This window comes from Taudactylus pleione, unplaced genomic scaffold (genome assembly GCF_031769625.1).
Source record: "Taudactylus pleione unplaced genomic scaffold, aTauple2 ptg001181l, whole genome shotgun sequence".
Lineage (NCBI taxonomy): Eukaryota > Metazoa > Chordata > Amphibia > Anura > Myobatrachidae > Taudactylus > Taudactylus pleione.
This window is the reverse complement of record NW_028285582.1, coordinates 795375-822375: the sequence shown is the minus strand read 5'-3', so window position 1 is coordinate 822375 and position 27001 is coordinate 795375. Positions and strand designations below refer to the sequence as shown.

Genomic DNA, 27001 nt, shown 5'->3' with positions numbered 1-27001 from the left:
ACTGAATGATACAGTCAGGATGTGCAGGTTGGGGGATGAGGGTGGAGATGGCACTGAATGATATAGTCAGGATGTGCAGGTTGGGGGATGAGGGTGGAGATGGCACTGAATGATATAGTCAGGATGTGCAGGTTGGGGGATGAGGGTGGAGAGGAGATGGCACTGAATGATATAGTCAGGATGTGCAGGTTGGGGGATGAGGAGCGGGCACTGAATGATATAGTCAGGATGTGCAGGTTGGGGGATGAGGGAGGAGCCGGCACTGAATGATATAGTCAGGATGTGCAGGTTGGGGGATGAGGGAGGAGCCGACACTGTATGATATAGTCAGGATGTGCAGGTTGGGGGATGAGGGAGGAGCCGACACTGTATGATATAGTCTGGATGTGCGGGTTGGGGATGAAGGAGGAGCCGACACTGTATGATATAGTCAGGATGTGCGGGTTGGGGGATGAGGGAGGAGCCGGCACTGAATGATATAGTCAGGATGTGCGGGTTGGGGGATGAGGGAGGAGCCGGCACTGAATGATGCAGTCAGGATGTGCGGGTTGGGGGATGAGGGAGGGAGCCGGCACTGAATGATACAGTCAGGATGTGCGGGTTGGGGGATGAGGGAGGGAGCCGGCACTGAATGATATAGTCAGGATGTGCAGGTTGGGGGATGAGGGTGGAGATGGCACTGTATGATATAGTCAGGATGTGCAGGTTGGGGGATGAGGGAGGAGCCGACACTGTATGATATAGTCAGGATGTGCAGGTTGGGGGATGAGGGTGGAGCTGGCACTGTATGATATAGTCAGGATGTGCAGGTTGGGGGATGAGGGAGGGAGCTGGCACTGTATAATATAGTCAGGATGTGCAGGTTGGGGGATGAGGGAGGGAGCTGGCACTGTATGATATAGTCAGGATGTGCAGGTTGGGGGATGAGGGAGGGAGCTGGCACTGAATGATATAGTCAGGATGTGCGGGTTGGGGGATGAGGGAGGAGCCGGCACTGAATGATACAGTCAGGATGTGCAGGTTGGGGGATGAGGGAGGAGCCGGCACTGAATGATATAGTCAGGATGTGCAGGTTGGGGGATGAAGGAGGAGCCGACACTGTATGATATAGTCAGGATGTGCAGGTTGGGGATGAAGGAGGAGCCGACACTGTATGATATAGTCAGGATGTGCGGGTTGGGGGATGAGGGAGGAGCTGGCATGAATGACATAGTCAGGATGTGCAGGTTGGGGGATGAGGGAGGAGCCGGCACTGAATGATATAGTCAGGATGTGCCGGTTGGGGGATGAGGGAGGAGCCGGCACTGAATGATATAGTCAGGATGTGCAGGTTGGGGGATGAGGGAGGAGCCGGCACTGAATGATACAGTCAGGATGTGCGGGTTGGGGATGAGGGAGGGAGCCGGCACTGAATGATATAGTCAGGATGTGCAGGTTGGGGGATGAGGGAGGAGCCGGCACTGAATGATATAGTCTGGATGTGCAGGTTGGGGGATGAGGGAGGAGCCGGCACTGAATGATATAGTCAGGATGTGCAGGTTGGGGGATGAGGGAGGAGCTGGCACTGAATGATATAGTCAGGATGTGCAGGTTGGGGGATGAGGGAGGAGCCGGCACTGAATGATATAGTCAGGATGTGCAGGTTGGGGGATGAGGGAGGAGCCGGCACTGAATGATATAGTTAGGATGTGCAGGTTGGGGGATGAGGGAGGAGCCGGCACTGAATGATATAGTCAGGATGTGCAGGTTGGGGGATGAGGGAGGAGCCGGCACTGAATGATGTAGTCAGGATGTGCAGGTTAGGGGATGAGGGAGGGAGCTGGCATGAATGGTTTAGTCAGGATGTGCAGGTTGGGGTATGAGGGAGATGGCACTGAATGATATAGTCAGGATGTGCAGGTTGGGGGATGAGGGAGGGAGCTGGCATGAATGACATAGTCAGGATGTGCAGGTTGGGGGATGAGGGTGGAGCTGGCACTGAATGATTTAGTCAGGATGTGCAGGTTGGGGGATGAGGGAGATGGCTCTGAATGATATAGTCAGGATGTGCAGGTTGGTGGATGAGGGAGGAGCTGGCACTGGGGGATGAGGGTGGAGCTGGCACTGAATGATATAGTCAGGATGTGCAGGTTGGGGGATGAGGGAGGAGCCGGCACTGAATGATATAGTCAGGATGTGCAGGTTGGGGGATGAGGGAGGAGCCGGCACTGAATGATATAGTCAGGATGTGCAGGTTGGGGGATGAGGGAGGGAGCTGGCACTGAATGATACAGTCAGGATGTGCGGGTTGGGGATGAGGGAGGGAGCCGGCACTGAATGATATAGTCAGGATGTGCAGGTTGGGGGATGAGGGAGGAGCCGGCACTGTATGATAGAGTCAGGATGTGCAGGTTGGGGGATGAGGGAGGAGCCAGCACTGAATGATAGTCAGGATGTGCAGGTTGGGGGATGAGGGAGGAGCCGGCACTGAATGATAGTCAGGATGTGAAGGATGGGGTATGAGAGAGGAGCCGGCACTGAATGATATAGTCAGGATGTGCGGGTTGGGGGATGAGTGAGGAGCCGGCACTGAATGATATAGTCAGGATGTGCAGGTTGGGGGATGAGGGAGGAGCCGGCACTGAATGATATAGTCAGGGTGTGCGGGTTTTGGGATGAGGGAGGAGCCGGCACTGAATGATATAGTCAGGATGTGCGGGTTGGGGGATGAGGGAGGAGCCGGCACTGAATGATATAGTCAGAATGTGCGGGTTGGGCTATGAGGGAGGAGCCGGCACTGAATGATACAGTCAGGATGTGCGGGTTGGGGGATAAGGGAGGAGCCGGCACTGAATGATATAGTCAGGATGTGCAGGTTGGGGGATGAGGGAGGAGCCGACACTGTATGATATAGTCAGGATGTGCAGGTTGGGGGATGAGGGAGGAGCCGACACTGTATGATATAGTCTGGATGTGCGGGTTGGGGATGAAGGAGGAGCCGACACTGTATGATATAGTCAGGATGTGCGGGTTGGGGGATGAGGGAGGAGCCGGCACTGAATGATATAGTCAGGATGTGCGGGTTGGGGGATGAGGGAGGAGCCGGCACTGAATGATGCAGTCAGGATGTGCGGGTTGGGGGATGAGGGAGGGAGCCGGCACTGAATGATACAGTCAGGATGTGCGGGTTGGGGGATGAGGGAGGGAGCCGGCACTGAATGATATAGTCAGGATGTGCAGGTTGGGGGATGAGGGTGGAGATGGCACTGTATGATATAGTCAGGATGTGCAGGTTGGGGGATGAGGGAGGAGCCGACACTGTATGATATAGTCAGGATGTGCAGGTTGGGGGATGAGGGTGGAGCTGGCACTGTATGATATAGTCAGGATGTGCAGGTTGGGGGATGAGGGAGGGAGCTGGCACTGTATAATATAGTCAGGATGTGCAGGTTGGGGGATGAGGGAGGGAGCTGGCACTGTATGATATAGTCAGGATGTGCAGGTTGGGGGATGAGGGAGGGAGCTGGCACTGAATGATATAGTCAGGATGTGCGGGTTGGGGGATGAGGGAGGAGCCGGCACTGAATGATACAGTCAGGATGTGCAGGTTGGGGGATGAGGGAGGAGCCGGCACTGAATGATATAGTCAGGATGTGCAGGTTGGGGGATGAAGGAGGAGCCGACACTGTATGATATAGTCAGGATGTGCAGGTTGGGGATGAAGGAGGAGCCGACACTGTATGATATAGTCAGGATGTGCGGGTTGGGGGATGAGGGAGGAGCTGGCATGAATGACACAGTCAGGATGTGCAGGTTGGGGGATGAGGGAGGAGCCGGCACTGAATGATATAGTCAGGATGTGCCGGTTGGGGGATGAGGGAGGAGCCGGCACTGAATGATATAGTCAGGATGTGCAGGTTGGGGGATGAGGGAGGAGCCGGTACTGAATGATACAGTCAGGATGTGCGGGTTGGGGATGAGGGAGGGAGCCGGCACTGAATGATATAGTCAGGATGTGCAGGTTGGGGGATGAGGGAGGAGCCGGCACTGAATGATATAGTCTGGATGTGCAGGTTGGGGGATGAGGGAGGAGCCGGCACTGAATGATATAGTCAGGATGTGCAGGTTGGGGGATGAGGGAGGAGCTGGCACTGAATGATATAGTCAGGATGTGCAGGTTGGGGGATGAGGGAGGAGCCGGCACTGAATGATATAGTCAGGATGTGCAGGTTGGGGGATGAGGGAGGAGCCGGCACTGAATGATATAGTCAGGATGTGCAGGTTGGGGGATGAGGGAGGAGCCGACACTGTATGATACAGTCAGGATGTGCGGGTTGGGGGATGAGGGAGGAGCCGACACTGTATGATACAGTCAGGATGTGCGGGTTGGGGGATGAGGGAGGAGCCGGCACTGAATGATACAGTCAGGATGTGCGGGTTGGGGGATGAGGGAGGGAGCTGGCACTGAATGATATAGTCAGGATGTGCAGGTTGGGGGATGAGGGAGGAGCTGGCACTGAATGATATAGTCAGGATATGCAGGTTGGGAGATGAGGGAGGAGCCGGCACTGAATGATATAGTCAGGATGTGCAGGTTGGGGGATGAGGGAGGAGCCGACACTGTATGATATAGTCAGGATGTGCAGGTTGGGGGATGAGGGAGGAGCCGGCACTGAATGATATAGTCAGGATGTGCAGGTTGGGGGATGAGGGAGGGAGCTGGCATGAATGGTTTAGTCAGGATGTACAGGTTGGGGGATGAGGGAGATGGCACTGAATGATATAGTCAGGATGTGCAGGTTGGGGGATGAGGGAGGGAGCTGGCACTGGGGGATGAGGGTGGAGCTGGCACTGAATGATAGTCAGGATGTGCAGGTTGGGGGATGAGGGAGGAGCCGACACTGAATGATACAGTCAGGATGTGCAGGTTGGGGGATGAGGGAGGAGCCGGCACTGAATGATACAGTGAGGATGTGCAGGTTGGGTGATGAGGGTGGAGCCGGCACTGAATGATATAGTCAGGATGTGTAGGTTGGGGGATGAGGGAGGAGCCGGCACTGAATGATACAGTCAGGATGTGCAGGTTGGGGGATGAGGGTGGAGCCGGCACTGAATGATATAGTCAGGATGTGTAGGTTGGGGGATGAGGGAGGAGCCGGCACTGAATGATACAGTCACAATGTGCAGGTTGGGGGATGAGGGAGGAGCCGGCACTGAATGATATAGTCAGGATGTGCGGGTTGGGCTATGAGGGAGGAGCCGGCACTGAATGATACAGTCAGGATGTGCGGGTTGGGGGATGAGGGAGGAGCCGGCACTGAATGATACAGTCAGGATGTGCGGGTTGGGGGATGAGGGAGGAGCCGGTACTGAATGATACAGTCAGGATGTGCGGGTTGGGGGATGAGAGAGGGAGCTGGCATGAATGGTTTAGTCAGGATGTGCAGGTTGGGGGATGAGGGAGGAGCCGGCACTGAATGATATAGTCAGGATGTGCGGGTTGGGGGATGAGGGAGGAGCCGGCACTGAATGATATAGTCAGGATGTGCGGGTTGGGCTATGAGGGAGGAGCCGGCACTGAATGATACAGTCAGGATGTGCGGGTTGGGGGATGAGGGAGGGAGCCGGCACTGAATGATATCGTCAGGATGTGCAGGTTGGGGGATGAGGGAGGGAGCTGGCATGAATGACATAGTCAGGATGTGCAGGTTGGGGGATGAGGGAGGAGCCGGCACTGAATGATATAGTCAGGATGTACAGGTTGGGGGATGAGGGTGGAGCTGGCACTGAATGATATAGTCTGGATGTGCAGGTTGGGGGATGAGGGAGGAGATGGCACTGAATGATATAGTCAGGATGTGCGGGTTGGGGGATGAGGGAGGAGCCGACACTGTATGATATAGTCAGGATGTGCGGGTTGGGGGATGAGGGAGGAGCCGGCACTGAATGATACAGTCAGGATGTGCAGTTTGGGGGATGAGGGAGGGAGCTGGCACTGTATGATATAGTCAGGATGTGCAGTTTGGGGGATGAGGGAGGGAGCTGGCACTGTATGATATAGTCAGGATGTGCAGGTTGGGGGATGAGGGAGGGAGCTGGCATGAATGGTTTAGTCAGGATGTGCAGGTTGGGGGATGAGGGAGGAGCCGGCACTGAATGATATAGTCAGGATGTGCGGGTTGGGGGATGAGGGAGGAGCCGGCACTGAATGATATAGTCTGGATGTGCAGGTTGGGGGATGAGGGAGGAGCTGGCACTGAATGATATAGTCAGGATGTGCAGGTTGGGGGATGAGGGAGGAGCCGGCACTGAATGATATAGTCAGGATGTGCAGGTTGGGGGATGAGGGAGGGAGCTGGCATGGATGGTTTAGTCAGGATGTGCAGGTTGGGGGATGAGGGAGGAGCCGGCACTGAATGATATAGTCAGGATGTGCGGGTTGGGGGATGAGGGAGGAGCCGGCACTGAATGATATAGTCTGGATGTGCAGGTTGGGGGATGAGGGAGGAGCTGGCACTGAATGATATAGTCAGGATGTGCAGGTTGGGGGATGAGGGAGGAGCCGGCACTGAATGATATAGTCAGGATGTGCAGGTTGGGGGATGAGGGAGGAGCCGGCACTGAATGATATAGTCAGGATGTGCGGGTTGGGGGATGAGGGAGGAGCCGACACTGTATGATATAGTCAGGATGTGCAGGTTGGGGGATGAGGGAGGAGCCGGCACTGAATGATACAGTCAGGATGTGCAGGTTGGGGGATGAGGGAGGGAGCTGGCACTGTATGATATAGTCAGGAGGTGCAGGTTGGGGGATGAGGGAGGAGCCGGCACTGAATGATATAGTCAGGATGTGCAGGTTGGGGGATGAGGGAGGAGCCGGCACTGAATGATATAGTCAGGATGTGCAGGTTGGGGGATGAGGGAGGGAGCTGGCATGAATGGTTTAGTCAGGATGTGCAGGTTGGGGGATGAGGGAGGAGCCGGCACTGAATGATATAGTCAGGATGTGCGGGTTGGGGGATGAGGGAGGAGCCGGCACTGAATGATATAGTCTGGATGTGCAGGTTGGGGGATGAGGGAGGAGCTGGCACTGAATGATATAGTCAGGATGTGCAGGTTGGGGGATGAGGGAGGAGCCGGCACTGAATGATATAGTCAGGATGTGCAGGTTGGGGGATGAGGGAGGAGCCGGCACTGAATGATATAGTCAGGATGTGCGGGTTGGGGGATGAGGGAGGAGCCGACACTGTATGATATAGTCAGGATGTGCAGGTTGGGGGATGAGGGAGGAGCCGGCACTGAATAATACAGTCAGGATGTGCAGGTTGGGGGATGAGGGAGGAGCAGACACTGTATGATATAGTCAGGATGTGCAGGTTGGGGGATGAGGGAGGAGCTGGCACTGTATGATATAGTCAGGAGGTGCAGGTTGGGGGATGAGGGAGGAGCCGGCACTGAATGATATAGTCAGGATGTGCAGGTTGGGGGATGAGGGAGGGAGCTGGCATGAATGGTTTAGTCAGGATGTGCAGGTTGGGGGATGAGGGAGATGGCACTGAATGATATAGTCAGGATGTGCAGGTTGGGGGATGAGGGAGGGAGCTGGCACTGAATGATTTAGTCAGGATGTGTAGGTTGGGGGATCAGGGAGGGAGCTGGCATGAATGGTTTAGTCAGGATGTGCAGGTTGGGGGATGAGGGAGATGGCTCTGAATGATATAGTCAGGATGTGCAGGTTGGTGGATGAGGGAGGAGCTGGCACTGGGGTATGAGGGAGGAGCCGGCACTGAATGATAGTCAGGATGTGCAGGTTGGGGGATGAGGGAGGAGCTGGCACTGAATGATATAGTCAGGATGTGCAGGTTGGGGGATGAGGGTGGAGCCGGCACTGAATGATATAGTCAGGATGTGTAGGTTGGGGGATGAGGGAGGGAGCTGGCACTGAATGATATAGTCAGGATGTGTAGGTTGGGGGATGAGGGAGGGAGATGGCACTGAATGATATAGTCAGGATGTGCAGGTTGGGGGATGAGGGAGGGAGATGGCACTGAATGATATAGTCAGGATGTGCAGGTTGGGGTATGAGGGAGGAGCCGGCACTGAATGATACAGTCAGGATGTGCAGGTTGGGGGATGAGGGAGGAGCCGGCACTGAATGATATAGTCAGGATGTGCGGGTTGGGGGATGAGGGAGGAGCCGGCACTGAATGATATAGTCAGGATGTGCGGGTTGGGGGATGAGGGAGGAGCCGGCACTGAATGATATAGTCAGGATGTGCGGGTTGGGCTATGAGGGAGGAGCCGGCACTGAATGATACAGTCAGGATGTGCGGGTTGGGGGATGAGGGAGGAGCCGGCACTGAATGATACAGTCAGGATGTGCGGGTTGGGGGATGAGGGAGGAGCCGGCACTGAATGATACAGTCAGGATGTGCGGGTTGGGGGATGAGGGAGGAGCCGGCACTGAATGATAGTCAGGATGTGCGGGTTGGGGGATGAGGGAGGGAGCCGGCACTGTATGATACAGTCAGGATGTGCAGGTTGGGGGATGAGGGAGGAGCCGGCACTGAATGATATTGTCAGGATGTGCAGGTTGGGGGATGAGGGAGGAGCTGGCACTGAATGATATAGTCAGGATGTGCAGGTTGGGGGATGAGGGAGGAGCTGGCACTGGGGGATGAGGGTGGAGCTGGCACTGAATGATATAGTCAGGATGTGCAGGTTGGGGGATGAGTGAGGAGCTGGCACTGAATGATATAGTGAGGATGTGCTGGTTGGGGGATGAGGGAGTTGGCTCTGAATGATATAGTCAGGATGTACAGGTTGGGGGATGAGGGAGGAGCTGGCACTGAATGATATAGTGAGGATGTGCTGGTTGGGGGATGAGGGAGGAGCCTGCACTGAATGATATAGTCAGGATGTGCAGGTTGGGGGATGAGGGAGGAGCTGGCACTGAATGATATAGTGAGGATGTGCTGGTTGGGGGATGAGGGAGGAGCCTGCACTGAATGATATAGTCAGGATGTGCAGGTTGGGGGATGAGGGAGGAGCTGGCACTGAATGATAGTCAGGATGTGCAGGTTGGGGGATGAGGGAGGAGCTGGCACTGAATGATATAGTCAGGATGTGCAGGTTGGGGGATGAGGGAGGAGCCGGCACTGTATGATATAGTCAGGATGTACAGGTTGGGGGATGAGGGAGGAGCTGGCACTGGGGGATGAGGGAGGAGCCGGCACTGAATGATACAGTCAGGATGTGCGGGTTGGGGGATGAGGGAGGAGCCGGCACTGAATGATACAGTCAGGATGTGCGGGTTGGGGGATGAGGGAGTGAGCCGGCACTGAATGATACAGTCAGGATGTGCGGGTTGGGGGATGAGTGAGGGAGCCGGCACTGAATGATACAGTCAGGATGTGCGGGTTGGGGGATGAGGGAGGAGCCGGCACTGAATGATATAGTCAGGATGTGCAGGTTGGGGGATGAGGGTGGAGCCGACACTGTATGATATAGTCAGGATGTGCAGGTTGGGGGATGAGGGTGGAGCTGGCACTGTATGATATAGTCAGGATGTGCAGGTTGGGGGATGAGGGTGGAGCTGGCACTGTATGATATAGTCAGGATGTGCAGGTTGGTGGATGAGGGAGGGAGCTGGCACTGTATGATATAGTCAGGATGTGCAGGTTGGGGGATGAGGGAGGGAGCTGGCACTGTATGATATAGTCAGGATGTGCAGGTTGGGGGATGAGGAAGGAGCCGGCATTGAATGATATAGTTAGGATGTGCAGGTTGGGGGATGAGGGAGGAGCCGGCACTGAATGATATAGTCAGGATGTGCGGGTTGGGGGATGAGGGAGGAGCCGACACTGAATGATATAGTCAGGATGTGCGGGTTGGGGGATGAAGGAGGAGCCGGCACTGAATGATACAGTCAGGATGTGCGGGTTGGGGGATGAGGGAGGAGCCGGCACTGAATGATACAGTCAGGATGTGCAGGTTGGGGGATGAGGGAGGAGCCGGCACTGAATGATACAGTCAGGATGTGCGGGTTGGGGGATGAGGGAGGAGCCGGCACTGAATGATACAGTCAGGATGTGCGGGTTGGGGGATGAGGGAGGAGCCGGCACTGAATGATACAGTCAGGATGTGCAGGTTGGGGGATGAGGGAGGAGCCGGCACTGAATGATACAGTCAGGATGTGCAGGTTGGGGGATGAGGGAGGGAGCCGGCACTGAATGATATAGTCAGGATGTGCAGGTTGGGGGATGAGGGAGGAGCCGGCACTGAATGATATAGTCAGGATGTGCAGGTTGGGGGATGAGGGAGGAGCCGGCACTGTATGATATAGTCAGGATGTGCAGGTTGTGGGATGAGGGAGGAGCCGGCACTGAATGATACAGTCAGGATGTGCAGGTTGGGAGATGAGGGAGGAGCTGGCACTGTATGATATAGTCAGGATGTGCAGGTTGGGGGATGAGGGAGGAGCTGGCACTGTATGATATAGTCAGGATGTGCGGGTTGGGGGATGAGGGAGGAGCCGACACTGTATGATATAGTCAGGATGTGCAGGTTGGGGGATGAGGGAGGAGCTGGCACTGTATGATATAGTCAGGATGTGCGGGTTGGGGGATGAGGGAGGAGCCGACACTGTATGATATAGTCAGGATGTGCAGGTTGGGGGATGAGGGAGGAGCTGGCACTGTATGATATAGTCAGGATGTGCAGGTTGGGGGATGAGGGAGGAGCCGGCACTGTATGATATAGTCAGGATGTACAGGTTGGGGGATGAGGGAGGAGCTGGCACTGGGGGATGAGGGTGGAGCTGGCACTGAATAATATAGTCAGGATGTGCAGGTTGGGGGATGAGGGTGGAGCTGGCACTGAATGATATAGTCAGGATGTGCAGGTTGGGGGATGAGGGAGAGAGCTGGCACTGAATGATATAGTCAGGATGTGCAGGTTGGGGATTAGGGAGGAGCTGGCACTGAATGATATAGTCAGGATGTGCAGGTTGGGGGATGAGGGAGGAGCTGGCACTAAATGATATAGTCAGGATGTGCAGGTTGGGGGGTGAGGGAGGAGCTGGCACTGAATGATATAGTCAGGATGTGCAGGTTGGGGGATGAGGGTGGAGCTGGCACTGAATGATATAGTCAGGATGTGCGGGTTGGGGGATGAGGGAGGAGCCGGCACTGAATGATATAGTCAGGATGTGCAGGTTGGGGGATGAGGGAGGAGCCGGCACTGTATGATATAGTCAGGATGTGCAGGTTGGGGGATGAGGGAGGAGCCGGCACTGAATGATACAGTCAGGATGTGCAGGTTGGGAGATGAGGGAGGAGCTGGCACTGTATGATATAGTCAGCATGTGCAGGTTGGGGGATGAGGGAGGAGCCGGCACTGAATGATATAGTCAGGATGTGCAGGTTGGGGGATGAGGGAGGAGCTGGCACTGTATGATATAGTCAGGATGTGCAGGTTGGGGGATGAGGGAGGAGCCGACACTGTATGATATAGTCAGGATGTACAGGTTGGGGGATGAGGGAGGAGCTGGCACTGGGGGATGAGGGTGGAGCTGGCACTGAATAATATAGTCAGGATGTGCAGGTTGGGGGATGAGGGTGGAGCTGGCACTGAATGATATAGTCAGGATGTGCAGGTTGGGGATTAGGGAGGAGCTGGCACTGAATGATATAGTCAGGATGTGCAGGTTGGGGGATGAGGGAGGAGCTGGCACTAAATGATATAGTCAGGATGTGCAGGTTGGGGGGTGAGGGAGAAGCTGGCACTGAATGATATAGTCAGGATGTGCAGGTTGGGGGATGAGGGTGGAGCTGGCACTGAATGATATAGTCAGGATGTGCGGGTTGGGGGATGAGGGAGGAGCCGGCACTGAATGATATAGTCAGGATGTGCGGGTTGGGGGATGAGGGAGGAGCCGGCACTGAATGATATAGTCAGGATGTGCATGTTGGGGGATGAGGGAGGAGCCGGCACTGAATGATATAGTCAGGATGTGCAGGTTGGGGGATGAGGGAGGAGCCGGCACTGAATGATAGTCAGGATGTGCAGGTTGGGGGATGAGGGAGGAGCCGGCACTGAATGATATAGTCAGGATGTGCAGGATGGGGGACGAGGGAGGAGCCGGCACTGAATGATACAGTCAGGATGTGCAGGTTGGGGGATGAGGGAGGTGCCGGCACTGTATGATACAGTCACGATGTGGAGGTTGGGGGATGAGGGAGGAGTCGGCACTGTATGATCTAGTCAGGATGTGCAGGTTGGGGGATGAGGGAGGAGCTGGCACTGGGGGATGAGGGTGGAGCTGGCACTGAATGATATAGTCAGGATGTGCAGGTTGGGGGATGAGGGAGGAGCCGGCACTGAATGATATAGTCAGGATGTGCAGGTTGGGGGATGAGGGAGAGAGCTGGCACTGAATGATATAGTCAGGATGTGCAGGTTCGGGGATGCGGGAGGAGCCGGCACTGAATGATATAGTCAGGATGTGCAGGTTGGGGGATGAGGGAGAGAGCTGGCACTGAATGATATAGTCAGGATGTGCAGGTTGGGGGATGAGGGAGGAGCCGGCACTGAATGATATAGTCAGGATGTGCGGGTTGGGGGATGAGGGAGGTGCCGGCACTGAATGATATAGTCAGGATGTGCAGGTTGGGGGATGAGGGAGGAGATTGCACTGAATGATATAGTCAGGATGTGCGGGTTGGGGGATGAGGGAGGTGCCGGCACTGAATGATATAGTCAGGAAGTGCAGGTTGGGGATGAGGGAGGAGCCGGCAGTGAATGATATAGTCAGGATGTGCAGGTTGGGGGATGAGGGAGGAGATGGCACTGAATGATATAGTCAGGATGTGCAGGTTGGGGGATGAGGGAGGAGATGGCACTGAATGATATAGTCAGGATGTGCAGGTTGGGGGATGAGGGAGGAGATGGCACTGAATGATATAGTCAGGATGTGCAGGTTGGGGGATGAGGGAGGAGCCGGCACTGAATGATATAGTCAGGATGTGCAGGTTGGGGATGAGGGAGGAGCCGGCACTGAATGATATAGTCAGGATGTGCAGGTTGGGGGATGAGGGAGGAGCCGGCACTGAATGATATAGTCAGGATGTGCAGGTTGGGGGATGAGGAGCTGGCACTGAATGATATAGTCAGGATGTGCAGGTTGGGGGATGAGGAGCTGGCACTGAATGATACAGTCAGGATGTGCGGGTTGGGGGATGAGGGAGGAGCCGGCACTGAATGATATAGTCAGGATGTGCGGGTTGGGGGATGAGGGAGGAGCCGGCACTGAATGATATAGTCAGGATGTGCGGGTTGGGGGATGAGGGAGGAGCCGGCACTGAATGATATAGTCAGGATGTGCAGGTTGCGGGATGAGGGAGGGAGCTGGCACTGTATGATATAGTCAGGATGTGCGGGTTGGGGGATGAGGGAGGAGCCGGCACTGAATGATATAGTCAGGATGTGCAGGTTGGGGGATGAGGGAGGACCCGGCACTGAATCATATAGTCAGGATGTGCAGGTTGGGGGAGTAGGGAGGAGCCGGCCGTGAATGATGTAGTCAGGAGGTGCGGGTTGGGGGATGAGGGAGGAGCCGGCACTGAATGATACAGTCAGGATGTGCAGGTTGGGGGATGAGGGAGGAGCCGGCACTGAATGATAGTCAGGATGTGCGGGTTGGGGGATGAGGGAGGAGCCGGCACTGAATGATATAGTCAGGATGTGCGGGTTGGGGGATGAGGGAGGAGCCGGCACTGAATGATACAGTCGGGATGTGCGGGTTGGGGGATGAGGGAGGAGCCTGCACTGAATGATACAGTCAGGATGTGCGGGTTGGGGGATGAGTGAGGAGCCGGCACTGAATGATATAGTCAGGATGTGCAGGTTGGGGGAGTAGGGAGGAGCCGGCCGTGAATGATGTAGTCAGGAGGTGCGGGTTGGGGGATGAGGGAGGAGCCGGCACTGAATGATATAGTCAGGATGTGCGGGTTGGGGGGTGAGGGAGGAGCCGGCACTGAATGATACAGTCGGGATGTGCGGGTTGGGGGATGAGGGAGGAGCCTGCACTGAATGATACAGTCAGGATGTGCGGGTTGGGGGATGAGGGAGGAGCCGGCACTGAATGATACAGTCAGGATGTGCAGGTTGGGGGATGAGGGAGGAGCCGGCACTGAATGATAGTCAGGATGTGCGGGTTGGGGGATGAGGGAGGAGCCGGCACTGAATGATATAGTCAGGATGTGCGGGTTGGGGGATGAGGGAGGAGCCGGCACTGAATGATACAGTCGGGATGTGCGGGTTGGGGGATGAGGGAGGAGCCTGCACTGAATGATACAGTCAGGATGTGCGGGTTGGGGGATGAGGGAGGAGCCGGCACTGAATGATACAGTCAGGATGTGCAGGTTGGGGGATGAGGGAGGAGCCGGCACTGAATGATAGTCAGGATGTGCGGGTTGGGGGATGAGGGAGGAGCCGGCACTGAATGATATAGTCAGGATGTGCGGGTTGGGGGATGAGGGAGGAGCCGGCACTGAATGATACAGTCGGGATGTGCGGGTTGGGGGATGAGGGAGGAGCCTGCACTGAATGATACAGTCAGGATGTGCGGGTTGGGGGATGAGTGAGGAGCCGGCACTGAATGATAGTCAGGATGTGCGGGTTGGGGGATGAGGGAGGAGCCGGCACTGAATGATACAGTCAGGATGTGCGGGTTGGGGGATGAGGGAGGAGCCGGCACTGAATGATATAGTCAGGATGTGCAGGTTGGGGATGAGGGAGGAGCCGGCATTGAATGATATAGTCAGGATGTGCAGGTTGCGGGATGAGGGAGGGAGCTGGCACTGTATGATATAGTCAGGATGTGCGGGTTGGGGGATGAGGGAGGAGCCGGCACTGAATGATATAGTCAGGATGTGCAGGTTGGGGGATGAGGGAGGACCCGGCACTGAATCATATAGTCAGGATGTGCAGGTTGGGGGAGTAGGGATGAGCCGGCCGTGAATGATGTAGTCAGGAGGTGCGGGTTGGGGGATGAGGGAGGAGCCGGCACTGAATGATACAGTCAGGATGTGCAGGTTGGGGGATGAGGGAGGAGCCGGCACTGAATGATAGTCAGGATGTGCGGGTTGGGGGATGAGGGAGGAGCCGGCACTGAATGATATAGTCAGGATGTGCGGGTTGGGGGATGAGGGAGGAGCCGGCACTGAATGATACAGTCAGGATGTGCAGGTTGGGGGATGAGGGAGGAGCCGGCACTGAATGATAGTCAGGATGTGCGGGTTGGGGGATGAGGGAGGAGCCGGCACTGAATGATATAGTCAGGATGTGCGGGTTGGGGGATGAGGGAGGAGCCGGCACTGAATGATACAGTCGGGATGTGCGGGTTGGGGGATGAGGGAGGAGCCTGCACTGAATGATACAGTCAGGATGTGCGGGTTGGGGGATGAGGGAGGAGCCGGCACTGAATGATACAGTCAGGATGTGCAGGTTGGGGGATGAGGGAGGAGCCGGCACTGAATGATAGTCAGGATGTGCGGGTTGGGGGATGAGGGAGGAGCCGGCACTGAATGATATAGTCAGGATGTGCGGGTTGGGGGATGAGGGAGGAGCCGGCACTGAATGATACAGTCGGGATGTGCGGGTTGGGGGATGAGGGAGGAGCCTGCACTGAATGATACAGTCAGGATGTGCGGGTTGGGGGATGAGTGAGGAGCCGGCACTGAATGATAGTCAGGATGTGCGGGTTGGGGGATGAGGGAGGAGCCGGCACTGAATGATACAGTCAGGATGTGCGGGTTGGGGGATGAGGGAGGAGCCGGCACTGAATGATATAGTCAGGATGTGCAGGTTGGGGATGAGGGAGGAGCCGGCATTGAATGATATAGTCAGGATGTGCAGGTTGCGGGATGAGGGAGGGAGCTGGCACTGTATGATATAGTCAGGATGTGCGGGTTGGGGGATGAGGGAGGAGCCGGCACTGAATGATATAGTCAGGATGTGCAGGTTGGGGGATGAGGGAGGACCCGGCACTGAATCATATAGTCAGGATGTGCAGGTTGGGGGAGTAGGGATGAGCCGGCCGTGAATGATGTAGTCAGGAGGTGCGGGTTGGGGGATGAGGGAGGAGCCGGCACTGAATGATACAGTCAGGATGTGCAGGTTGGGGGATGAGGGAGGAGCCGGCACTGAATGATAGTCAGGATGTGCGGGTTGGGGGATGAGGGAGGAGCCGGCACTGAATGATATAGTCAGGATGTGCGGGTTGGGGGATGAGGGAGGAGCCGGCACTGAATGATACAGTCGGGATGTGCGGGTTGGGGGATGAGGGAGGAGCCTGCACTGAATGATACAGTCAGGATGTGCGGGTTGGGGGATGAGTGAGGAGCCGGCACTGAATGATAGTCAGGATGTGCGGGTTGGGGGATGAGGGAGGAGCCGGCACTGAATGATACAGTCAGGATGTGCGGGTTGGGGGATGAGGGAGGAGCCGGCACTGATTGATATAGTCAGGATGTGCAGGTTGGGGATGAGGGAGGAGCCGGCATTGAATGATATAGTCAGGATGTGCGGGTTGGGGGATGAGGGAGGAGCCGGCACTGAATGATACACTCGGGATGTGCGGTTTGGGGGATGAGGGAGGAGCCGGCACTGAATGATACAGTCAGGATGTGCAGGTTGGGGGATGAGGGAGGAGCCGGCACTGAATGATATAGTCAGGATGTGCAGGTTGGGGGATGAGGGAGGAGCCGGCACTGTATGATACAGTCAGGATGTGCAGGTTGGGGGATGAGGGAGGAGCCGGCACTGTATGATATAGTCAGGATGTGCAGGTTGGGGGATGAGGGAGGAGCCGGCACTGAATGATATAGTCAGGATGTGCGGGTTGGGGGATGAGGGAGGAGCCGGCACTGAATGATACAGTCAGGATGTGCAGGTTGGGGGATGAGGGAGGAGCCGGCACTGAATGATAGTCAGGATGTGCGGGTTGGGGGATGAGGGAGGAGCCGGCACTGAATGATATAGTCAGGATGTGCGGGTTGGGGGATGAGGGAGGAGCCGGCACTGAATGATACAGTCGGGATGTGCGGGTTGGGGGATGAGGGAGGAGCCTGCACTGAATGATACAGTCAGGATGTGCGGGTTGGGGGATGAGTGAGGAGCCGGCACTGAATGATAGTCAGGATGTGCGGGTTGGGGGATGAGGGAGGAGCCGGCACTGAATGATACAGTCAGGATGTGCGGGTTGGGGGATGAGGGAGGAGCCGGCACTGATTGATATAGTCAGGATGTGCAGGTTGGGGATGAGGGAGGAGCCGGCATTGAATGATATAGTCAGGATGTGCGGGTTGGGGGATGAGGGAGGAGCCGGCACTGAATGATACACTCGGGATGTGCGGTTTGGGGGATGAGGGAGGAGCCGGCACTGAATGATACAGTCAGGATGTGCAGGTTGGGGGATGAGGGAGGAGCCGGCACTGAATGATATAGTCAGGATGTGCAGGTTGGGGGATGAGGGAGGAGCCGGCACTGTATGATACAGTCAGGATGTGCAGGTTGGGGGATGAGGGAGGAGCCGGCACTGTATGATATAGTCAGGATGTGCAGGTTGGGGGATGAGGGAGGAGCCGGCACTGAATGATATAGTCAGGATGTGCGGGTTGGGGGATGAGGGAGGAGCCGGCACTGAATGATATAGTCAGGATGTGCGGGTTGGGGGATGAGGGAGGAGCCCGCACTGAATGATACAGTCAGGATGTGCGGGTTGGGGGATGAGGGAGGAGCCGGCACTGAATGATACAGTCAGGATGTGCGGGTTGGGGGATGAGGGAGGAGCCGGCACTGATTGATATAGTCAGGATGTGCAGGTTGGGGATGAGGGAGGAGCCGGCATTGAATGATATAGTCAGGATGTGCGGGTTGGGGGATGAGGGAGGAGCCGGCACTGAATGATACACTCGGGATGTGCGGTTTGGGGGATGAGGGAGGAGCCGGCACTGAATGATACAGTCAGGATGTGCAGGTTGGGGGATGAGGGAGGAGCCGGCACTGAATGATATAGTCAGGATGTGCAGGTTGGGGGATGAGGGAGGAGCCGGCACTGTATGATACAGTCAGGATGTGCAGGTTGGGGGATGAGGGAGGAGCCGGCACTGTATGATATAGTCAGGATGTGCAGGTTGGGGGATGAGGGAGGAGCCGGCACTGAATGATATAGTCAGGATGTGCGGGTTGGGGGATGAGGGAGGAGCCGGCACTGAATGATATAGTCAGGATGTGCGGGTTGGGGGATGAGGGAGGAGCCGGCACTGAATGATACAGTCAGGATGTGCAGGTTGGGGGATGAGGGAGGGAGCTGGCACTGAATGATATAGTCAGGATGTGCAGGTTGGGGGATGAGGGAGGAGCCGGCACTGAATGATATAGTCAGGATGTGCGGGTTGGGGGATGAGGGAGGAGCCGGCACTGAATGATATAGTCAGGATGTGCGGGTTGGGGGATGAGGGAGGAGCCCGCACTGAATGATACAGTCAGGATGTGCGGGTTGGGGGATGAGGGAGGAGCCGGCACTGAATGATACAGTCAGGATGTGCGGGTTGGGGGATGAGGGAGGAGCCGGCACTGATTGATATAGTCAGGATGTGCAGGTTGGAGATGAGGGAGGAGCCGGCATTGAATGATATAGTCAGGATGTGCGGGTTGGGGGATGAGGGAGGAGCCGGCACTGAATGATACACTCGGGATGTGCGGTTTGGGGGATGAGGGAGGAGCCGGCACTGAATGATACAGTCAGGATGTGCAGGTTGGGGGATGAGGGAGGAGCCGGCACTGAATGATATAGTCAGGATATGCAGGTTGGGGGATGAGGGAGGAGCCGGCACTGTATGATACAGTCAGGATGTGCAGGTTGGGGGATGAGGGAGGAGCCGGCACTGTATGATATAGTCAGGATGTGCAGGTTGGGGGATGAGGGAGGAGCCGGCACTGAATGATATAGTCAGGATGTGCGGGTTGGGGGATGAGGGAGGAGCCGGCACTGAATGATATAGTCAGGATGTGCGGGTTGGGGGATGAGGGAGGAGCCGGCACTGAATGATACAGTCAGGATGTGCAGGTTGGGGGATGAGGGAGGGAGCTGGCACTGAATGATATAGTCAGGATGTGCAGGTTGGGGGAGTAGGGAGGAGCCGGCCGTGAATGATGTAGTCAGGAGGTGCAGGTTGGGAGATGAGATGACTATATGATTCAGTGCCGGGTCCTCCCTCATCCCCCAACCTGCACATCCTGACTGTATCATTCATTATACTGTGCAGTGGGCACATTATCCACTGCACAGTATAATGAACGATTGAACAATAACTTTATTTTCGTACAGTCTTTCATTAGTCGTGTTGTGGATACGCGGCTTAAACCAGGTAGCCCGCACCAGACACTTATCCTCCTCTTCTGAGAGGGTCCCAGCAGCCACTTCCGGTGGGTGTAAGAGATGTCGACGGGTTCTCAAGGTTAACGTGCAATATTTCATCATTGAAAAATTTCAACATGTTAATAACATTGACACCTGAAACTGTTGACGATCTGGTGGTAACGGGTTTCATGGTGACACTCTGGTGGTAACTGGTTACATGGTGACACTGGTGGTAACGGGGTTACATGGTGACACTCTGGTGGTAACGGGTTACATTGTGACATTCTGGTGGTAACGGGTTACATTGTGACTTTCTGGTGGTAACGGGTTACATTGTGACATTCTGGTGGTAACGGGTTACATTGTGACATTCTGGTGGTAACGGGTTACATTGTGACATTCTGGTGGTAACGGGTTATATGGTGACTATCTGATGGTAACTGGTTACATGGTGACCTTTTGCATGGTGACCTTTTGCTTGTTGACCTAAAGTCGATGTCGACTTTGACCGGACGCCTTTCGTCTAGGCCGTCACTGGTCACGGGTTAGCGCTTTTGGACTCCCACTCCCTGTCAGTGACTGCCTGTCACTGACTCCGCCCACTGCGCCGTGGGCGTGTAACGATGCTGCCACCACCAAACTCTACCATCGGCGTTTGGAACCGCTTATTAGGTACCCTCAGGCTCCTGCCTAGGCACCTGGTACCACTTCTGCTGCGTATGCGTTGCCCAACTGCGGACACACCTCCTGTTTGGTGTCGGCTGTTCCCACCTGATCCCTCGCAATGGACCAGGTCTGCACGGTAGCTGGCAGAGGGCTTGAACTTGGAGACACGGAGCTCTTACCAGAACAGCAGGAGAACGGAATAGCGTGTGGGCGCAATTCTGTTGGTCGCAGGATACAGATGTAATAGAATTTAAAGGCAAAGGTGTTTATTGCTCAAAGTCTTAAAGAAGACCCTCCCTTCCGTCTGAAGGGGAATATCACACAGAAATCAAACAGCAATTCTCCACACAGGATTTCCAAAGATGTACCACATACAGGAATCTGATCAGCAGCTCCTCTCCTCATAGAAGTTACAGGGTTGTACACATACAGGGCTCACAGTCCCTCTTTTTATGTCATTCTTACACACAACATCACAGGGGGGCAAATCCACCCTGTGTTCCTTCTAGCCAATCAGGCTCTCTCAGAAAACATGAATTAACAACATATTACATTTCAAAGGAGTCACTCAATATCCTCCTTCCTAATCCACCAACACAAACTGATTTATCATACATTATACTGTCTCCTATAATGTTGGTATAACATGTCACAGGAAATGGTAAATTACATTCATCCTTATCAGTTTGGCATTTCCAACCTTAACACATTCAGCTTTTAGAAGTTTCATCCAAAAGGATCTTCTTAAAAACAAATTGTCTTTTCAAAAGTAAGTTCTGTATGTGAAGTGTTTGGCTATATGACACCATTCACACCTTCACACAGAGAACTTCCAGCCAGAGGTCACTGACCACAACAGGTCTTCCAATTCATCAGACCTCCTGCTAGTTTCTGCAGACACAGAGGCTGGTCATGTCCTATTCAGGCATATATTCAAGAAGTGCATTTTCTCTACAAAATATACATTTAAACCATATAGTGCATAGCCTATTAAATATACGTTGCTTCATGCACTAATGCATTGCGGATCAGCTGCAGTGCATTACAGCAATACATATATACTTTAATACAGTTTATTATAAACCATGTGCAGTGTGCTTTTACACTGTCCTTTTAAAAATGGCGCAACAGCATGAGGGTTAATCCCCTCAATGCCTTGGCAGCCATTTTAATCACGTGTGGTCGGCCTCCGGCCACATCGACATACTGAGCGGATCCGCCGCAGCTTGTAAATGATTTGCGCTGCGAGACGTGCTTGTGGTGGGGTTAGTGAGACAGACATGGGGGGAGTGGGACTTAATCAGGAACAATAGCTTTGGTGGACATCAGTGGATGAAGAGGAGCAGAGACTGCTGTGAGGATGAGGAGGGGAGAGAATAACACATGTAACACAGATACTGCCAGATTTTACTCTTACACTGTAGTTCTCAGTGTTACCACCCCTCCCCCTCTATGGCACAGCATGGTCATACACTGTGGTTCTCAGTGTGTCATCACCCCTCCCCCTCTCTATGGCACAGCATGGTCATACACTGTGGTTCTCAGTGTGTCACCACCCCTCCCCCTCTCTATGGCACAGCATGGTCATACACTGTGGTTCTCAGTGTGTCACCGCCCCTCCCTCTCTATGGCACAGCATGGTCATACACTGTGGTTCTCAGTGTGTCACCGTCCCTCCCCCTCTATGGCACAGCATGGTCATATACTGTGGTTCTCAGTGTGTCACCGCCCCTCCCTCTCTATGGCACAGCATGGTCATACACTGTGGTTCTCAGTGTGTCACCGTCCCTCCCTCTCTATGGCACAGCATGGTCATACAATGTGGTTCTCCGTGTGTTACCACCCCTCCCCCTCTATGGCACAGCATGGTCATACACTGTGGTTCTCAGTGTGTCACCGCCCTCCCTCTCTATTGCACAGCATGGTCATACACTGTAGTTCTCAGTGTTACCACCCCTCCCCCTCTATGGCACAGCATGGTCATACACTGTGGTTCTCAGTGTGTCACCACCCCTCCCCCTCTCTATGGCACAGCATGGTCATACACTGTGGTTCTCAGTGTGTCACCACCCCTCCCCCTCTCTATGGCACAGCATGGTCATACACTGTGGTTCTCAGTGTGTCACCGCCCCTCCCCCTCTCTATGGCACAGCATGGTCATACACTGTGGTTCTCAGTGTGTCACCGCCCCTCCCCCTCTCTATGGCACAGCATGGTCATACACTGTGGTTCTCAGTGTGTCACCACCCCTCCCCCTCTGGTTTTACAAAGGTGTAGATTGCACCCTCCAGATTGTGTCTTTAACCTTGAAGCCGCTCACAGATCCCTATTTTCATTGCCAGGACTTTAGAGAATACCCCACATATGGTACACTTGCGGTTTGCCTTCTATTAGTGTAGGTCTGGCTTTAGAAGCAGCTTGTTAATAAGTAAAACTAAAAACGTTGATGCAGCAAAGTCCACTAGGGGGTGCTGGTCAGGTACAGAGTCCGTGGCCTGTGCTGGTCTCTCCTGAGCGCCTGCAGGCACCGTAATAAGAATAACAGGCACCTGTATAAGTCTATGGCGTGCTGCAGTCTAGTTTCTGATAACACTTTAGTTTTCCTCGTAAGATTTAGGTGTGCGGAGCAGGTTGTCGTGTAGGGGGTTAATCTCTAAGATCTCCTGGGTGGAGGGAGGAGGAGCAGTGTCTGGTGGGCAGTAAGGGGTTAATCTAACATCTCCTGAGTGGGAGGAGGAGGAGGAATGTGTGGTGGGCAGTAGGGAGTTAATCTAAGATCTCCTGAGTGGGAGGAGGAGGAGCAGTGTCTGGTGGGCAGTAGGGGGTTAATTTATAACATATGAAGGCCCCCATACATCAGAGGTTGATTGAAGCAATCGTGCAATTGGCAATCGATTGAAAAAGGGAAAGATTTTTATACACAATCGATTGCCAATTGCACGATTGCTGCAATCAATCTCTGATGTATGGGGGCCTTGAGTGGGTGGAGGAGGAGGAATGTGTCTGGTGGGCAGTAGGGGGTTAATCTAACATCTGAGTGGGAGGAGGAGGAGGAATGTGTCTGGTGGGCAGTAGGGGGTTAATCTAACATCTCCTGAGTGGGAGGAGGAGGAGTGTGTCTGGTGGGCAGAAAGGGGTTAATCTAACATCTCCTGAGTGGGGGGAGGAGGAGGAATATGTCTGGTGGGCAGTAGGGGGTTAATCTAACATCTCCTGAGTGGGGGGAGGAGGAGGAATGTGTGGTGGGCAGTAGGGGGTTAATCTAACATCTCCTGAGTGGGAGGAGGAGGAGCAGTGTCTGGTGGGCAGTAAGGGGTTAATCTAACATCTCCTGAGTGGGAGGAAGAGTGTCTGGTGGGCAGTAAGGGGTTAATCTAACATCTCCTGAGTGGGAGGAGGAGGAATATGTCTGGTGAGCAGTAGGGGGTTAATCTAACATCTCCTGAGTGGGGGGAGGAGGAGGAGGAATGTGTGGTGGGCAGTAGGGAGTTAATCTAAGATCTCCTGAGTGGGAGGAGGAGGAGCAGTGTCTGGTGGGCAGTAAGGGGTTAATCTAACATCTCCTGAGTGGGAGGAGGAGGAATATGTCTGGTGAGCAGTAGGGGGTTAATCTAACATCTCCTGAGTGGGGGGAGGAGGAGGAATGTGTGGTGGGCAAGATGGGAGTTAATCTAAGATCTCCTGAGTGGGAGGAGGAGGAGTGTGTCTGGTGGGCAGTAGGGGGTTAATCTAACATCTCCTGAGTAGGAGGAGGAGGAGCAGTGTCTGGTGGGCAGTAAGGGGTTAATCTAACATCTCCTGAGTAGGAGGAGGAGGAGCAGTGTCTGGTGGGCAGTAAGGGGTTAATCTAACATCTCCTGAGTGGGGGGAGGAGGAGGAGTGTGTCTGGTGGGCAGTAGGGGGTTAATCTAACATCTGAGTGGGGGGAGGAGGAGGAGTGTGTCTGGTGGGCAGTAAGGGGTTAATCTAACATCTCCTGAGTAGGAGGAGGAGGAGCAGTGTCTGGTGGGCAGTAAGGGGTTAATCTAACATCTCCTGAGTGGGGGGAGGAGGAGGAGTGTGTCTGGTGGGCAGTAGGGGGTTAATCTAACATCTGAGTGGGGGGAGGAGGAGGAGTGTGTCTGGTGGGCAGTAGGGGGTTAATCTAAGATCTCCTGAGTGGGAGGAGGAGGAATATGTCTGGTGGGCAGCAGGGGGTTAATCTAAGATCTCCTGAGTGGGGGGAGGAGGAGGAATGTGTGGTGGGCAGTAGGGAGTTAATCTAAGATCTCCTGAGTGGGGGGAGGAGGAGGAATGTGTGGTGGGCAGTAGGGGGTTAATCTAACATCTCCTGAGTGGGAGGAGGAGGAGTGTGTCTGGTGGGCATTAGGGGTTAATCTAACATCTCCTGAGTGGGGAGAGGAGGAGGAATGTGTCTGGTGGGCAGTAGGGGGTTAACGCTCCCCAGCTGCAGATGGCGGTGGCCCCCCATGATGTACTGGAATGTGGCCGCCTTTGATGTGCCAGGCCTTGGCTCTCAGGATGACTTGTTCTGACACTTTCATCCCGTCACGGAGAACACGGACATTACACCAGTATCATGATCAGACGTGTGCGTGTGCTATTCATCTCTAGCTTACATGTTTTTTGTTCTGTATGGTCTGCAGGTGATATGGGGAGGGGGGGGAGATGCATGGGATTCCTCCCTCACATATATGTATTGTCCCAGTGTAACTAACAGATAAAGACACCTATAATACATATGATACATACACTCTACCTGCCATGACCTAGTGCTCAACCTGTACACTGTACTGACCGTGACCTGGAGAGTAGGGCGACGTGTACACTGTACTGACCGTGACCTGGAGAGTAGGGCGACGTGTACACTGTACTGACCCTGACCTGGGGAGTAGGGCGACGTGTACACTGTACTGACCATGACCTGGGGAGTAGGGCGACGTGTACACTGTACTGACCTGGGGAGTAGGGCGACGTGTACACTGTACTGACCCTGACCTGGAAGTAGGGCGACGTGTACACTGTACTGACCCTGACCTGGGGAGTAGGGAGACGTGTACACTGTACTGACCCTGACCTGGGGAGTAGGGCGACGTGTACACTGTACTGATCGTGACCTGGGGAGTAGGGCGACGTGTACACTGTACTGACCGTGACCTGGGGAGTAGGGCGACGTGTACACTGTACTGACCGTGACCTGGGGAGTAGGGCGACGTGTACACTGTACTGACCCTGACCTGGGGAGTAGGGCGACGTGTACACTGTACTGACCATGACCTGGGGAGTAGGGCGACGTGTACACTGTACTGACCTGGGGAGTAGGGCGACGTGTACACTGTACTGACCCTGACCTGGAAGTAGGGCGACGTGTACACTGTACTGACCCTGACCTGGGGAGTAGGGAGACGTGTACACTGTACTGACCCTGACCTGGGGAGTAGGGAGACGTGTACACTGTACTGACCCTGACCTGGGGAGTAGGGCGACGTGTACACTGTACTGATCGTGACCTGGGGAGTAGGGCGACGTGTACACTGTACTGATCGTGACCTGGGGAGTAGGGCGACATGTACACTGTACTGACCGTGACCTGGGGAGTGGGGCGACGTGTACACTGTACTGACCGTGACCTGGAGAGTAGGGCGACGTGTACACTGTACTGACCTAGGGAGTAGGGCGACGTGTACACTGTACTGACCGTGACCTGGGGAGTGGAGCGACGTGTATACTGTACTGCCCGTGACCTGGGGAGAGGGGCGACGTGTACACTGTACTGACCGTGACCTGGGGAGTGGAGCTACGTGTACACTGTACTGACCTGGGGAGTGGGGCGACGTGTACACTGTACTGACCCTGACCTGGGGAGTAGGGCGACGTGTACACTGTACTGACCATGACCTGGGGAGTGGGGCGACGTGTACACTGTACTGACCTGGGGCGTAGGGCGACGTGTACACTGTACTGACCTGGTGAGTGGGGCGACGTGTACACTGTACTGACCTGGGGAGTAGGGCGACGTGTACACTGTACTGACCGTGACCTGGGGAGTGGAGCGACATGTACACTGTACTGACCGTGACCTGGGGAGTGGAGCGTCGTGTACACTGTACCGACCATGACCTGGGGAGTGGAGCGACATGTACACTGTACTGACCTAGGGAGTGGGGCGACGTGTATACTGTACTGACCTGGGGAGTAGGGCGACGTGTACACTGTACTGACCCTGACCTGGGGAGTAGGGCGACGTGTACACTGTACTGACCCTGACCTGGGGAGTGGAGCGACATGTACACTGTACTGACCTAGGGAGTGGGGCGACGTGTATACTGTACTGACCTAGGGAGTGGGGCGACGTGTATACTGTACTGACCTGGGGAGTGGGGCGACGTGTACACTGTACTGACCCTGACCTGGGGAGTGGAGCGACATGTACACTGTACTGACCTAGGGAGTGGGGCGACGTGTATACTGTACTGACCTAGGGAGTGGGGCGACGTGTATACTGTACTGACCTGGGGAGTGGGGCGACGTGTACACTGTACTGACCCTGACCTGGGGAGTGGGGCGACGTGTACACTGTATAGCGCCATGTATGGTGCATGTATTATACTGCAGCTGATGAATGTATCTATTCTGGATTCGCCATCTTGCAGAGTCCGTGGGTCTCATCCTTTGTCAGTGACCTCCGCTTTATTCTTTCTCAGGTCTCCACGTGGTTCTTTACAACATTCACTGTGTCTGGATTGAAGGACAAGGTCCACCAGGTGGAAAGTCTGCACCAGCTCTTCACCGCCATTTCCCCCGACCAGATAGAAATCCCCCCGTTCGTCTTGGACTATGATGCTCGGGTAAGATCTGACCGTTATGCTGCAATGTTCTCTATAGACTGCGCAATTCCCTGTAATTCCAATTCTTCTGCCTCGTCCAAGCC

The 27001-nt window shown here is 54.9% G+C and overlaps 1 long non-coding RNA gene across 1 annotated transcript in view; it reads left to right on the top strand.

Moving 5' to 3' along the window:
• LOC148453330 (uncharacterized) overlaps positions 1-27001 on the top strand; it is a 35424-nt gene that overhangs the window by 4114 nt on the left and 4309 nt on the right. The window contains exon 2 of the long non-coding RNA XR_015874944.1: positions 26775-26918. This is a non-coding gene — a long non-coding RNA (uncharacterized LOC148453330). The remainder of the gene's footprint in view (positions 1-26774; positions 26919-27001) is intronic.